This window comes from Balaenoptera ricei, chromosome 1, assembly GCF_028023285.1.
Source record: "Balaenoptera ricei isolate mBalRic1 chromosome 1, mBalRic1.hap2, whole genome shotgun sequence".
Lineage (NCBI taxonomy): Eukaryota > Metazoa > Chordata > Mammalia > Artiodactyla > Balaenopteridae > Balaenoptera > Balaenoptera ricei.
Window position 1 is genome coordinate 61,400,517 of NC_082639.1, and position 13,165 is coordinate 61,413,681.

Here is a 13,165-nt window from a genome sequence, read left to right on the forward strand (position 1 = left end):
ATGTTTATTACATAATATAATCCATTTAAAAAAACAATTCTGTGTGTATATATAGAAAAATACTAGAAGCAGTTAACTCTGAGTAGGAAATTAGGGTGATTTCTATTTTCTTATCTACATTTTTCTTTGTTTTCCGAATTCTCCACAACAAATGTGTTATTTTCACACTTCGAAAAGAAGCATTTATATTAGAGTACTTGAAAGCTTAGGTATAAAAAATAACCTCCTATATAATTTATTGGCAAAATTTTAGCGTCACAATCCATCCTAGAACCATCACGTGGTCATTTTAAGTTGAATTCTTAGGTAGTCAATGTGTGACTAATTTAACAACTAATAGGTAAACAGTCTGACACTCTTATAATGGGTCAAAACATTTAACTTAATAGACAAATTCAGTTTGGTTTATTAAAGGGAATGGGATGTTTAGTGGTAAAGTCCTGGCCTCTGAGATTCATGGACAGTACAGCCATGATATGCAAAAGAATCCCCTCCTGTGCCACAGTAAGTATACAACACAGGCGAATACTGTGATTCTAACCTGATATAACTTCTTATTTAACTTTGTTTCGTGTCAAAATGACACTCAGTTTTAGATCTGTGCTGTGGGAGAACTTCACCTCATAAGGGGATCCAAATAGACGCATGATGTACTTGGGATGGGCACTGGGTAAATATGCACACACTGGGATCTCTTTTTGTATCCATGATCCCCAAATCCCCAACCTCCTTATCTCATTCCCTAGTTAGCTCATCTCTCCCCCTCTCTCTCTCTCTCTCTCTCTCTCTCTTTCATTCACCACAGTGGCTATTTTACACATGTTCTACTGTCCTAATTCACATCACAGAAAAAAAAAAAGCTGTTTAGGGTCCTTTCACCTTCTTAGGACCAAATTCAGCATCTGTAGCTCTCCATTCCTCCTTTCCTCTTGTTCAAACAGAAGACGTGTCCCGTCTCCTAGCTAAGACCAACCTCTGTCTGTGCCCTGGATCCTATCCTTCATGAATGTTAGAAGCCTTATTTTCTCAATTATCTCCTTCCTCTTTTATCTTTAACTTTTGGCTTTTTCCCATTATCATTTTAACATATCTAAATTTATCCTACCTTGAGAAAATAAAACGTCCTGTGGAATTCTTACCTCCCTACATATACTGCTCCAGAAGTTACAGCTGAACTTCTCCAAAGAGTTGTCTACCCTCTTTATCTTCAAATTTATTTCTAAACCTACTATAGCCTGACCTCAGTGCCCATAAATCCTCAAGAAGGGCTTTTTGAAATCCACCAGACACTTACCAGCCTTTCTTGAAACATTCTTTTCCCTAAGATTCAAGTTGCCAAATAAGTTCAGGTTGCCATTACCCAAATATTCTCAAATATTCAGATTACCATTTGTTCTGATTTTCTTACTAATTTTCCTGGTACCTCTCTGAATGCCCCTTTGCAGTCTCCTTTATGGCTCCTATTTCTCTATCCATCCTGAAAGTGTTAGCATTTTTCAGTCCTATATCATATAATGGGAAGGAGCTTCTACGCATAAACTCATTGGGTGATTTCTTCTACCCCAATGACTTCAAAACCCATCTATGTGCTCTAGGCTGTACCTCTTCTCTGAGCTCCAGATTGATTGATTTAGCTGCCTAAAGCCCAGATCTTCCTAGATGTCTCACATCAAATTCAGCAGGTTCAAACTGAAATCATTTTCTTCTTCAAAGCTGCTCCTCCACTAATCTTCTCTGTCTCAGTAAACCCAGTCCCCTGAAACAGAAACTGAAGAGTTATCCTTGGTTCATCTTGATTTATTTATCTCTGTATGTTCCTCTCTGTCTAGCTTTTTCTCTCTCATTCCACCTCATTAGTCATATTCCTCACATCCAATCAATCACAAATTCTCCAATTAACTTCCTAATACTTTTAAAATCTATCACTTCTTTCATTTTCACTCCCATTGACCCTAAATTCAGACCATCATCATCTCTTATATAAATTACCACAGTAGTCTATTACATGATTCGTTAGCCTCCATTCTGGGCCCCGCCGTGCTGTTTACAAGATATTCCTGAAATGAAAATTTGACTGTGTTATTCCACTTTGAAAAGTTTTTTCAATGGCTTTTAATTGCCCTGAGTATAAAGTCTAAACCCTTAAAAATGGGCATTGAAGGCTCATTATCATTTGGCCCCTGTAGAGATTTCTAGCCTAAATTCTCACCATTTGTTACTCCCACATCTATATTCCAATTACTTTGAACTTCTTTGAGTTCTTTAAAAGTGCCAGTTCTTCTTTCTTCTAGACTTTTATAAATGTGGATCCCTAGGTCCTATAACTCTCACTCTTCTCTTCTTTTCTTGACTAATTCCAACTTATTTTTTGTGTATATTTGAAATATCAATTTATCTGCTGTTTCCCCTGCCAAAAGCCTAGCAGATAATTCGTAATATGTACTCCCAAAATTCTTGACTACTTTTATCACTCCTACACACTTTATATTGTTGCTTAATTGCCAGCCTCTTCTAGAAGATGAAAATTGTTACAAGAGTAGGGCTTACTTCTATCCTTTTAGGTATATCTCAGGACAGGCCTAGCCCAGAATATATTAACACTGTAGATTTATAAATAGGTTTGAGGGACTTCCCTGGTGGTCCAGTAGTAAAGAATCTGCCTTTCAGTGCAAGGGTTGCAGGTTCGATCCCTGGTCAGGGAACTAAGATCCCACACACTGCAGGGCAACTAAGCCTACACACCACAACTACTGAGCTCGCATACCTCAACTAGAGCCCGCGTGCCACAAACTACAGAGCCCATGCACTCTGGAACCCGCACACCACAACTACAGAGCCCACGTGCCCTGGAGCCTGTGTGCCACAGCTAGGGAAGAGAAAACCCACACGCCACAACTAGAGAGAAGCCCATGCACCACAACAAAGAGCCTGCGCGCCACAATGAGAGATCCTGCATGCCTCAGCAAAGATCCTGCACGCCGCAACTAAGACACAACACAGCCAAAAATAAATAAATAAACCTTAAAAAATAAATAGTTTTGAATTAACAAATGAATGAATAATAATAGTAGAGTGTATCCTACCCATTTGTGGGTAACAGATTTTAGTTTCACCTAATGAACAACTTCACTAATATTTATCCCTATTCAAGACTCTGGTCTCTTTTTTTCCCTTTCTATTATTATAATTAGCCAAGATGACAGCTTCAATTTAGGTATTAATAGAACTAAGCACACCATATTACTCATAATTTTAACTAGAATGTTCATAGCTACAGCAGTAACCTGGAAGAGGCTGGAGAGTCGGTCTATAAAATCAACAGGAGAAGCAAATATTTAAAATAAAACAGAGGTGTGGGTAAGATGATGGAGTAGGAAGACCCTGAGCTCACGTCCTCTGATAGGCACACCAAAATTACAACTTTTTACAGAGATGCTATCTATGAGAACTGCCTGAAGACTAGCAGAAAAGATTTTCCACAACTAAAGAGATAAAGAAGGAACCACAACAAGACAAGTAGGAGGGATGGAGATGCAGTACAGTCAAGACCCACACCCCTGAGTAGGTGATCCATAAACAGGAGGATAATTACAACTGCAGAAGTTCTCCCCAAGGATTGAGGGGTCCAAGCCCCACATAGGGCTCCTCAGCCCAGGGGTCCTGCACTGGGAGGATAAGCACCCAGATGTCTGGCTTTGAAGGCCAGCAGGGCTTGTGTATGGGAGAGCTACAGGGCTGTAGGAAACAGGCACTCCACTCTAAAAGAGCACATGCAAAATCTCACACCCTCCAAAACCCAGCTCAGAGGCAGGAATTTGAAAGGAGCCTGGGTCATACCCATTTGCTGATCTTGGAGAGCCTCCCAGAGAGGGAGGAGGCAACGGGGACACCCTCTGGGGACAGAAGCAGATCCTGGCAGCAGCCATTTTGGGGAGCTCGTTCTACCACAAGGAAACGGGTGCTGAAAAGTGCCATTTTGGAATCCTCTCTTTGCCTATTAATGCCAGGGGTTTACCTGCCCACCAGTGTGTTGGCACCAGCCCAGACACCCCCCCCCCAACCCCAGTCCCCCACAGCCAGCAGCCCCAGGACCTGGTCCTGCCACCAGCAGGCTAGCAGCCACCTGGGTCAGGGCCAGCCTTGCCTACCAGTGCACCCACGGTAGTGGGCCCTGCCATAACAGAAGAGCCTACGCAGCCCACAGAGAGGGTACCCCTAGAGCATATAGCTCTGGTGAGCAGATGGGAGTGTGCTGATGGGCCCCATAGGACATCTCCTCCATAAGGCCACTTCTCCAAGATCAGGGAATGTAACCGACCAACTTAATACTTAGAAATAAACACAGAGAGTTAGGCAAAATGAGAAGACAGAAGAATATATTCCAAACAAAGGAACAAAACAAAACTTCAAAAAAAAAAAAAAAAACAAAACTGAAAGAAGTGGACATAAGCAAGGTACCCAATAAAGAGTTCAAGATAATGATCATAAAGATGCTCAACAAACTCAGAAGAATGGATGAACACCGTGAGAATTTTAACAAAGAGTTAGAAAATACAGAGAAGAACCAAACAGAGGTGAAGAATACAATCACTGAAATAAAAAATACACTAGAAAGCATCAAGAGTAGAGTAGACGATACAGAGGAAAGGATCAGTGGACTGGAAGACAGAGTAGTGGAAATCACTCAAGCTGAACATAAAAAAGAAAAAAGAATTTTAAAAAAGGAAGATAGGGCTTCCCTGGTGGCGCAGTGGTTGAGAGTCTGCCTGCCAATGCAGGGGACATGGCTTCAAGCCCTGGTCTGGGAGGATCCCACATGCCATGGAGCAGCTGGGCCCGTGAGCCACAATTGCTGAGCCTGTGCCTCTGGAGCCTGTGCTCCGCAACAAGAGAGGCCGCAATGGTGAGAGGCCCGCGCACCGCGATGAAGAGTGGCCCCCGCTGGCCGCAACTAGAGAAAGCCCTTGCACAGAAGCGAAGACCCAACACAGCCATAAAAATAAATAAATTAAAAAAGGAAGATAGTTTAAGAGACCTTTGGGACAACATCAAGCATCCCAGCATTCACATTATAAAGGTCCAAGAAGGAGGAGACAGAGAAAAAGACAGAAAACTTATTTAAAGAAATAATAGCTGAAGACGTTCCTAAACTGGGAAAAGAAACAGACATTCAAGTCCAAAAAGCACAGAGAGTCCCAAACAAGATGAATCCAAAGAGGTCCACATGAGGACACATTATAATTAAAATGGCAAAAATTAAATATAAAGAGAGAATCTTAAAAGTAACAAGAGAAAAGCAACCAGGTATGTACAAGGAAACTCCCATCAGACTATCAGCTGTCTTTTCGGTAGAAAATTTGCAGGCCAGAAGAGAGTGGCATGATATATTCAAAATGATGACAGAGAAAAACTTACACCCTGAAAGGCTAACATTCAGATTTGAACGAGAGATAAAGAGTTTAGTGGTGCTAAAAGAGTTCAGCACCACTAAACTGGTTTTACAAGAAATGTTAAAGGGACTTCTCTAAGAAGAAAAGAAAAAATCACAATTAGAAACATGAAAATTACAAAAGGAAAAATCTCATTGGTAAAGGCAAATATACAGCAAAGGTAGTAGATCAACTACTTATAAAGCTAGTAGGAAGGTTAAAAGACAAAAGTAGTAAAATCATCTATATCCACAATAAGTAGTTAAGGTATACACAAAACAAAAAGACGTAAAATATGATGTCAAAAACATTAAAAGTGGTAGAGGGTAGTAAAAGTACAGGGTTGTTAAAATGTGTTTGAACTTAAGAGATCATCAACTTAAAATAATCATGTATAACATAATAAACATGAACCTTGTGGCTATCACAAACCAAAAACCGATAATGGATACACTCACAAAAAAGAGAAAGGGATTTAAACATAACACTAAAGTTAGTTACCAAATAACAACAGAAGAGAGCAAAAGAAGAAGAAAGAAAAAAAAAACCTATAAAAATGACCAGAAAACAATTAACAAGTATATCTATTAATAATTAATTTAAATGTATATGGACTAAATGCTCCAATCAAAAGACATATAGTGGCTGAATGAATTAAAAAAAAAAAAGACCCATATATATGCTGCCTGTAAAAGACTCACTTCAGATCTAAAGACACACAGACTGTAAGTGAGGGGATGGAAAAAGGTATCCCATACAAATGGAAACAAAAAGAAATGTGGGGTAGCAATACTTATAAAAGGGACAAAATAGACTTTAAAAAAAAAGACTGTAGCAGAGACATAGAAGGACATTACATAATGATAAAGGGATTGATATAACAATTGAAAATGCATATGCACCCAACATAGGAGCACCTAAATACATAAAGCATATATTAACAAAAATAAAGGGAAAAATTGACAGTAACACAATTATAGTAGGGAACTTTAACACCCCACTTACATCAATGGATAGACCAGCCAGACAGAATACTGATAAGAAAGCACTGGCCTTAAATGACACATTATACCAGATGGTCTTAATAAATATATATAGATCATTCCATCTAAAAGTCACAGAATACACATTCTTTTCAAGCACACCTGGAAAATTTTCCAGGATAGATCTCATGCTAGCCAAAAAACAAGTCTCTATAAATTTAGGAAAACTGAAATTATATCAAGCATTTTTTCTGACCACAACAGAATGAGACTAGAAATCAACTAAGAGAAAAAAGCTACAAAAAACACAAACACATGGAGGTTAAACAAATGCTACTAAACAACCAATGGGGGACTGAAGCATCAAAGAGGAAATTAAATTCCTGGAGACAAATAAAAATAGAAATACAACAATTCAAAATCTGTGGGACATAGTAAAAGTAACTCTAAGAAGGAAGTTTATAGCAATGCAATTCTATCTCAGGAAATAAACAAAAGAAAATCTAAAATAAACAATCTAACCTTACACCTAAAGGAAGTAGAAAAAAAAGAACAAACAAAATCCAAAGTTATTGGGAGGAAAGAAATAATAAAGATTGGAGAAGAAATAAATGAAATAGAGACTAAAAAACAATAGAAAACAGACCCATCGATACAGAGAAAAATTGGTTGCCAGAAGGGAGGGAGGTGGGAGCACAAAATAGTTGAAGGGGATTAAGAGGTACAAGCATCCAGTTATATAATAAATAGTAATGGGGATGTAATATACAGCATAAGGAATATGGTCAATAATATTGTAATAACTTTGTATGCGACAGATGGCTACTAATGTATGCAAATGTCAAATCATTATATAGTGCACCTAAAACTAACATAATATTGTATGTCAACTATATTTCAATAAAAAATAAAAATAAATAAAAATCAAAGAAGTCTACAAATAATAAATGCTGGAGAGGGTGTGGAGAAAACCCTCCTACACTGTTGGTGGGAATGTAAATTGGTATAGCCACTATGGAGCACAGTATGGAGGTTCCTTAAAAAACTAAAAACAGTTACCATATGATCCTGCAATCCCAATATTGGGCATATATCTGGAGAAAACTATAATTCGAAAAGATACACGCGCCCCAATGTTCATTGCAGCACTATTTACAATAGCCAGGTCATGGAAGCAAACTAAATGTCCAAAGACAGATGAATGGATAAAGAAAATGTGGTATATATATACATACAAAGGAGTATTACTCAGCCGTAAAAAAGAATGAAATAATTCCATTTGTAGCAACATGGATGGACCTAGAGATTATCATACTAAGTGAAGTAAGCCAAAGACAAATATCATGTGATATCACTGATATGTGGAATCTGAAAAAAAAAAAAAAGATACAAATGAACTTATTTATAAAACAGAAACAGACTCACAGATTTAGAGAATGAACTTATGGTTACTAGGGGGGGAAGATGGGGGGAAGGGATAGTTAGGGAGTTTGGGATCAACATGTACACACTGCTGTACTTAAAACGGATAAACAACAAGGACCTACTGCATAGTACAGGGAACTCTGCTCAATGTTGTGTGCCAGCCTGGATGGGAGGGGAGTTTGGGGGAGAATGGATTCATGTAATGTATGGCTAAGTCCCTTTGCTGTGCACCTGAAACAATCACAACATTGTTAACTGGCTATACTCCAATATAAAATAAAAAGATAAAAAAAAACAAAACAGAAATAGACCCACAGACAAAGAAAACAAATTTATGGTTACCAAAGGGGTAGGGGCAGGATAAATTAGGTTGGGATTAACATATACACACTACTATATATAAAATGGATAACCATCAAGGACTTACTGTATAGCACAGGGAGCTATACTCAAAATTTTGTAATAACCTATAACGGAATAGAATCTGAAAAAGAATATATATATTCTTTTAGTATTAGCATGGGAACTTCTTGACATTATTTTCTTTTTCCCAACACAAAACACTCCCTCATAACATTTACCAGCTTTCTTTATAGTTAACTCTCATTCTGTTGACTATAAATAGGGGCTAGGTAATTGTGCAATGCCAGATCCACAACTTGAGGGGAGTAAAGTGTCACACAGTGGCATCCTTTTTTCTTTGACATTAAGAAGAACTTTCTATGATTTCCTGACTGTGACAGGAAGCTCAGCCTCCAATGCCTCAACCTTTTTAAAGAGAACTGTGTTAACTGGGTTTAACTTCCACTTTTATTGCTTGGCCTTTGTGAGCGGGGAAAGTGACAACCAAAATTTTTGATGACTATCCTTTTGGGTGTCCAAGTAGCAGCATTGAAGACATTGATTCCTGCAACCCACTCACCTTCCAGGTTTGCTGTGTTAACAGATATGGACGTATATTGTAACCTGACTTATAGTAAGTACTGTGTAAGTATTAGTTATTGTTTTGGTATTGTTAATATTCAGATGTTAAATATAATAAAAGGAAGCATAAAAGGTCCCTTCACTGTCACCTCTTAGCTAGTACATGAATTCCAATGAGGAAGAATGTGGCTATGACACACGACAGAATGGTAACTTTCCATGTCCAGTAGAGATACAAGTCCCTTTTTGACTCCATCATCCATTAAGGTTTATGTAGCAGCCTTGTAATACATCTTCACAATCACTCTTTCCTTTCAGGCACTATGTAGATGGCAGATGAACACCATCAAGTACCATGTGATACTTGCATTACAAATGATAAACTTTATTTTTCAAAATGCTCTTCTGAAAAGATTCTGCTTTCCATTTGCAGGAAATCAGACTTTACAAAATCACATAAATTATAGTTAACACTTACAATTTTTTACCAGATTTGAGCAAAGTTTGAAGAAGATTAAATTCATATTATATGTAATGCAGGAACATGGAAACTTGTAACCTGTTCATCTTCTATGTTTTCCTCCATTCGGCTGCTTTTTTCTCATCTGTTGATTTAGTTGGATTCATACCATTTGGTCCAACAGCAAAGTAAATAATAGGAACCAGAATCAAGCAAACATGAGGAAGAAATCTATTTTTCCCATGACTCAAATGCCAAACTCTTATGAGAATTATAGGCTTCTATGGAAGATAAACAGATCCCAACACTTGAATCCATTAGCTCCCTCTCTCCTTAACCTGTGAGTTCCGAGAGGAATTTTATTGCAGTACTAATTTCCCAGGGGAGATCTTAAAAAATTAATAGGAGTAATTGTAAAATTATTCCTGTTATTATCTTAGGGACTTTTGTTGATTTCATTTAAAAACCTATATTTGATGTAAATATTTTCAAGAATAATTTTGCAGGAGTTAGTGAACAGATATTATTGGGACTTGGAAATAGCCAGCTCCCCACCCCATTGAACCAGAACAGCTTTGTTTGTATGTTACTCTAAAGATACTTATTGAAGTAATTTTCCCAGATAGAACAATTGGAAGATCATTGGTCTAATGCAGCTCTGTCCAAAAGAAAATAATTCAAGCCACAAATGTGAGCCACATGTACGCATTTAAGTTTTATAGTAATCACATTTTAAAAAGTAAAAAGAAACATGTAGAATTGATTTTAATAATATTTTTAAATTTATCAAATATATCTGAAATATTATTTCAACATGTAATCAATATAAAAATTATAAGATATTTTACTTTCTTTTTGTACATAATCTTCAAAATCTGATATGTATTTTACACTTATATCTCAATTTGGAGTATTCATATTCAAGTGCCCAATAACCAAGTGCTCCAGGCTACCATATGGGACAGTGCAGGTCTAGTGCTTTCTACTTTTTGACGGCCTTCCAACTGTATTCTCTCAATTAAACTGCATAGACGTCATCACTATAGTGTCCATTATTGGTTGCCTGTTCAACATCCATTCTCCCATCTCCGCTTCTCCCAGCACATCTATTTTCATTGAAGACTAAGTGCTTCAGGGCTGACCCCATCCCTAGCTACTGGAAGTGTCTGGATCAGGGACGATGATATGACCCCATACTAGGAAATGAGTCCCATGAGGAAGTTCCCTAAGGACATCTGGGGAAAAGTTTCTTCATTTTTAGGGGAGCGCCGTAGAAAAAAACACGGCTTCTCTCTCCTGCTAGAGGTGAACTAGGAAGCCTGTACTAGCAACCATCCTACTACCTGAGGGGAACAAGCCATAGGATGAGGCCAGACTGCAAAAGAAGGGGCAAGCTTCATGACAATGCTGAGCTTCTGGATTAATCAACTCTGAAGGCTGCCCCAACTCTGCGTTTGCAGTTACGTTTTTTATTCTGAAGACACCGTATTATACCATCTCTAATAACAACTGAGGGCAACATAAATATACTGAAACTTTTGAGCATATTTTGAAGCATGTTTCTCCCCTCCTTTGTTAGCTTTACTGTTTCCCTATTGTTGCTAAAATTCCTCATTGTTTAATTGTTATCCCCAGGGCACCTTTCCAAATATCCTTTCTGTTTTTTTCTTCTTTGGATACCAGGCATTAGAACAGCTGTTTTCTAGTGCTTCTACCCACTGCTTCTAATTAACTTCTCTCTTGTTTTACAAAAACAATGCTGTTTCCCCCATCCTTGTATTTTTCAGTCTTTCTAAGAATTTTTATTAGTAAGAACAATGTGGAAACAGTAAACGTTAACAAATAAACGGAAAGGTGTAATGTTTTTTAAAAAATGCTCACAGTTTTACTGTATAAATTAGTACCATTATTCATTAGATACAAGCTGCACTGGTGGCTTTGGAATAAAAAAGAGTTGGGTTTGATTTGCTCAATACCATTTACCAACTGTGGGACTTAAAGCAAGTTGCTTACCCAGCAAATGAAAAAATAATATAATAAAATAAAATAGATAAATATCTTCTACCTTGAAAAGTTTATGTGAAGATTAAAAACCATGTAACATATGTAAAACTCTTAAGGCCAAATTTAAACCTCAATTTTCTGATTCCACATCTAGCATCCTCTTCAGTTTATTGCAACTTCATTTCTTTATTCATTCCATGATCATTTATTGAGTGCCTGCTATGGGCCACGAAGATTTATAGACAAATATGGCAAGGTCTCTGCTCTTTAGCAGTTTACAGTTTATAGTACATCAGACGAATAAATGGATATTAACAAGAGGGAGGCCATTTCATTTAGCCTCCTTTAGGTTCATTACATAGGCTATAAAGTCAGACAAATCTAGATTTGAAGGTCAGCTCTGCTTTTTGTTAACGTTGTGACCTTGGGAAAGCTACTTAACATAACAAAACCAATTTCCTCATCTGAAAAAGGAGATAACAGTATCCTCTTGTAGTGTTGTTGACAGAAGAAAATGAGATTATGTCTGTGAAATGCTAAGCTCAGTGCCTGTTGTAAAGCAAGCACTTTACTGTGGGCAGTCATCCTCACTGTCATAATAAACACTACAACAATTGTAAATATAACTGTGCATAATTAAGTAAAAAGGGTATGTGCATGCACTATGGAGTATAGAAGCAGGGCATTTAAATCAGTCTCCAGGATTAGGGAAGCTCTGTCCCTTAAAACAGCAGAAGCTTCTGGAGAGTTTTGAAATACGGACTTCACACTTCTAAGTGTGAAATTGTGCGAGTCATTCTAGGAACTTCAGATTGATTTCTATGACTGAAGATAGGGATGCTGGGGGAGCAATGGAAAATGAGTGGTAAATGTGGCCAAATCCAAGATCTTAAGGATTAAACTAAGGAATCTGAAGCCTTTTAATCTGGGTGAGAGGGTGCTGGATGGAAACATGCCTGAATTCCATGTTAGAGAGTCACTGTGAACACACTAAGGTTCAGTAAGGTTCAGGCTCTTTTTCTTCTCTATAATTATAAGAAAAAAAAAAAGACAAAAGCAGGTTTGCAAGAATCCCAATTGTACTGTATCATGCTAGAAGTTTTAAGACTGTCAAAACAGATTTTCTAATTTTGACTTTAGTCAAACACTTTCCCACTAAGCAATGAGAACTCAATAAACAGTTTTATTTGTTTTATAAATAGTTGAGTAAAAAGAATAATATTTGTGAATTGTACTAGCTGAAAAATGTTTGCCTAGCAAAACTTTACCACTGTATGTGAGTGTTCTAAACCTGAAGAGACAGACAGGATGAAATTGATGCTGCCCCTTAACAGAAAAAACCTCCTAAATTGTAGGTATCATGTGGAATGGAATCCTTTAACAGTCTGTTGTAGGACAAGCAAAATTTCTTGTCATTTCTACAGGGATTTTGACAGTATCTTCTCTAGAAACCCAAGCTCCTAAGAAGGGCAATCAATTAATGAATGAACGAAGATACTGCAGGAAACCTTTAATCACTGTAATCATGTGACCCATCCAGTTTCTGTGATTATTGACTATTCTCAATCAATCTGTTCTTTTTCGTGTGACATTTTCAATGAAGTGACTTGAAAACGTTTTAGTAAACTAATAAAGAAAAGACAACCAACGTGAAAGAGATTATTACAGCATAAAAAAATCTAGCTGCTACCAATTTCTAGGGGTAGGATTGGGGAGAATTTTTTAATTGTTTAAATTTTAGTATGTGCAACTGAAAGATGGGGATAAACATACCAAACTGATAAACTTGTGAAGATTAAATGAGATAATAAACTAATTCTCAAGTACTTATAGTAGGCATTCAATAAATATGTCCTTTTGTTTTGTGGGTCTCTTCAGCTTCCTCTCCGCCAGTCTCACTACACTCCAACTCCTCAATAAGTGACATGAACACACACATA

The 13,165-nt window shown here is 37.4% G+C and overlaps 1 protein-coding gene across 2 annotated transcripts in view; it reads right to left on the bottom strand.

Annotated features, from left to right (window-relative positions):
- The window catches only part of PTGER3 (prostaglandin E receptor 3), an 84,827-nt gene that overhangs the window by 53,803 nt on the left and 17,859 nt on the right, over positions 1–13,165 (bottom strand). The gene's annotated exons all lie outside the window — the stretch shown is intronic.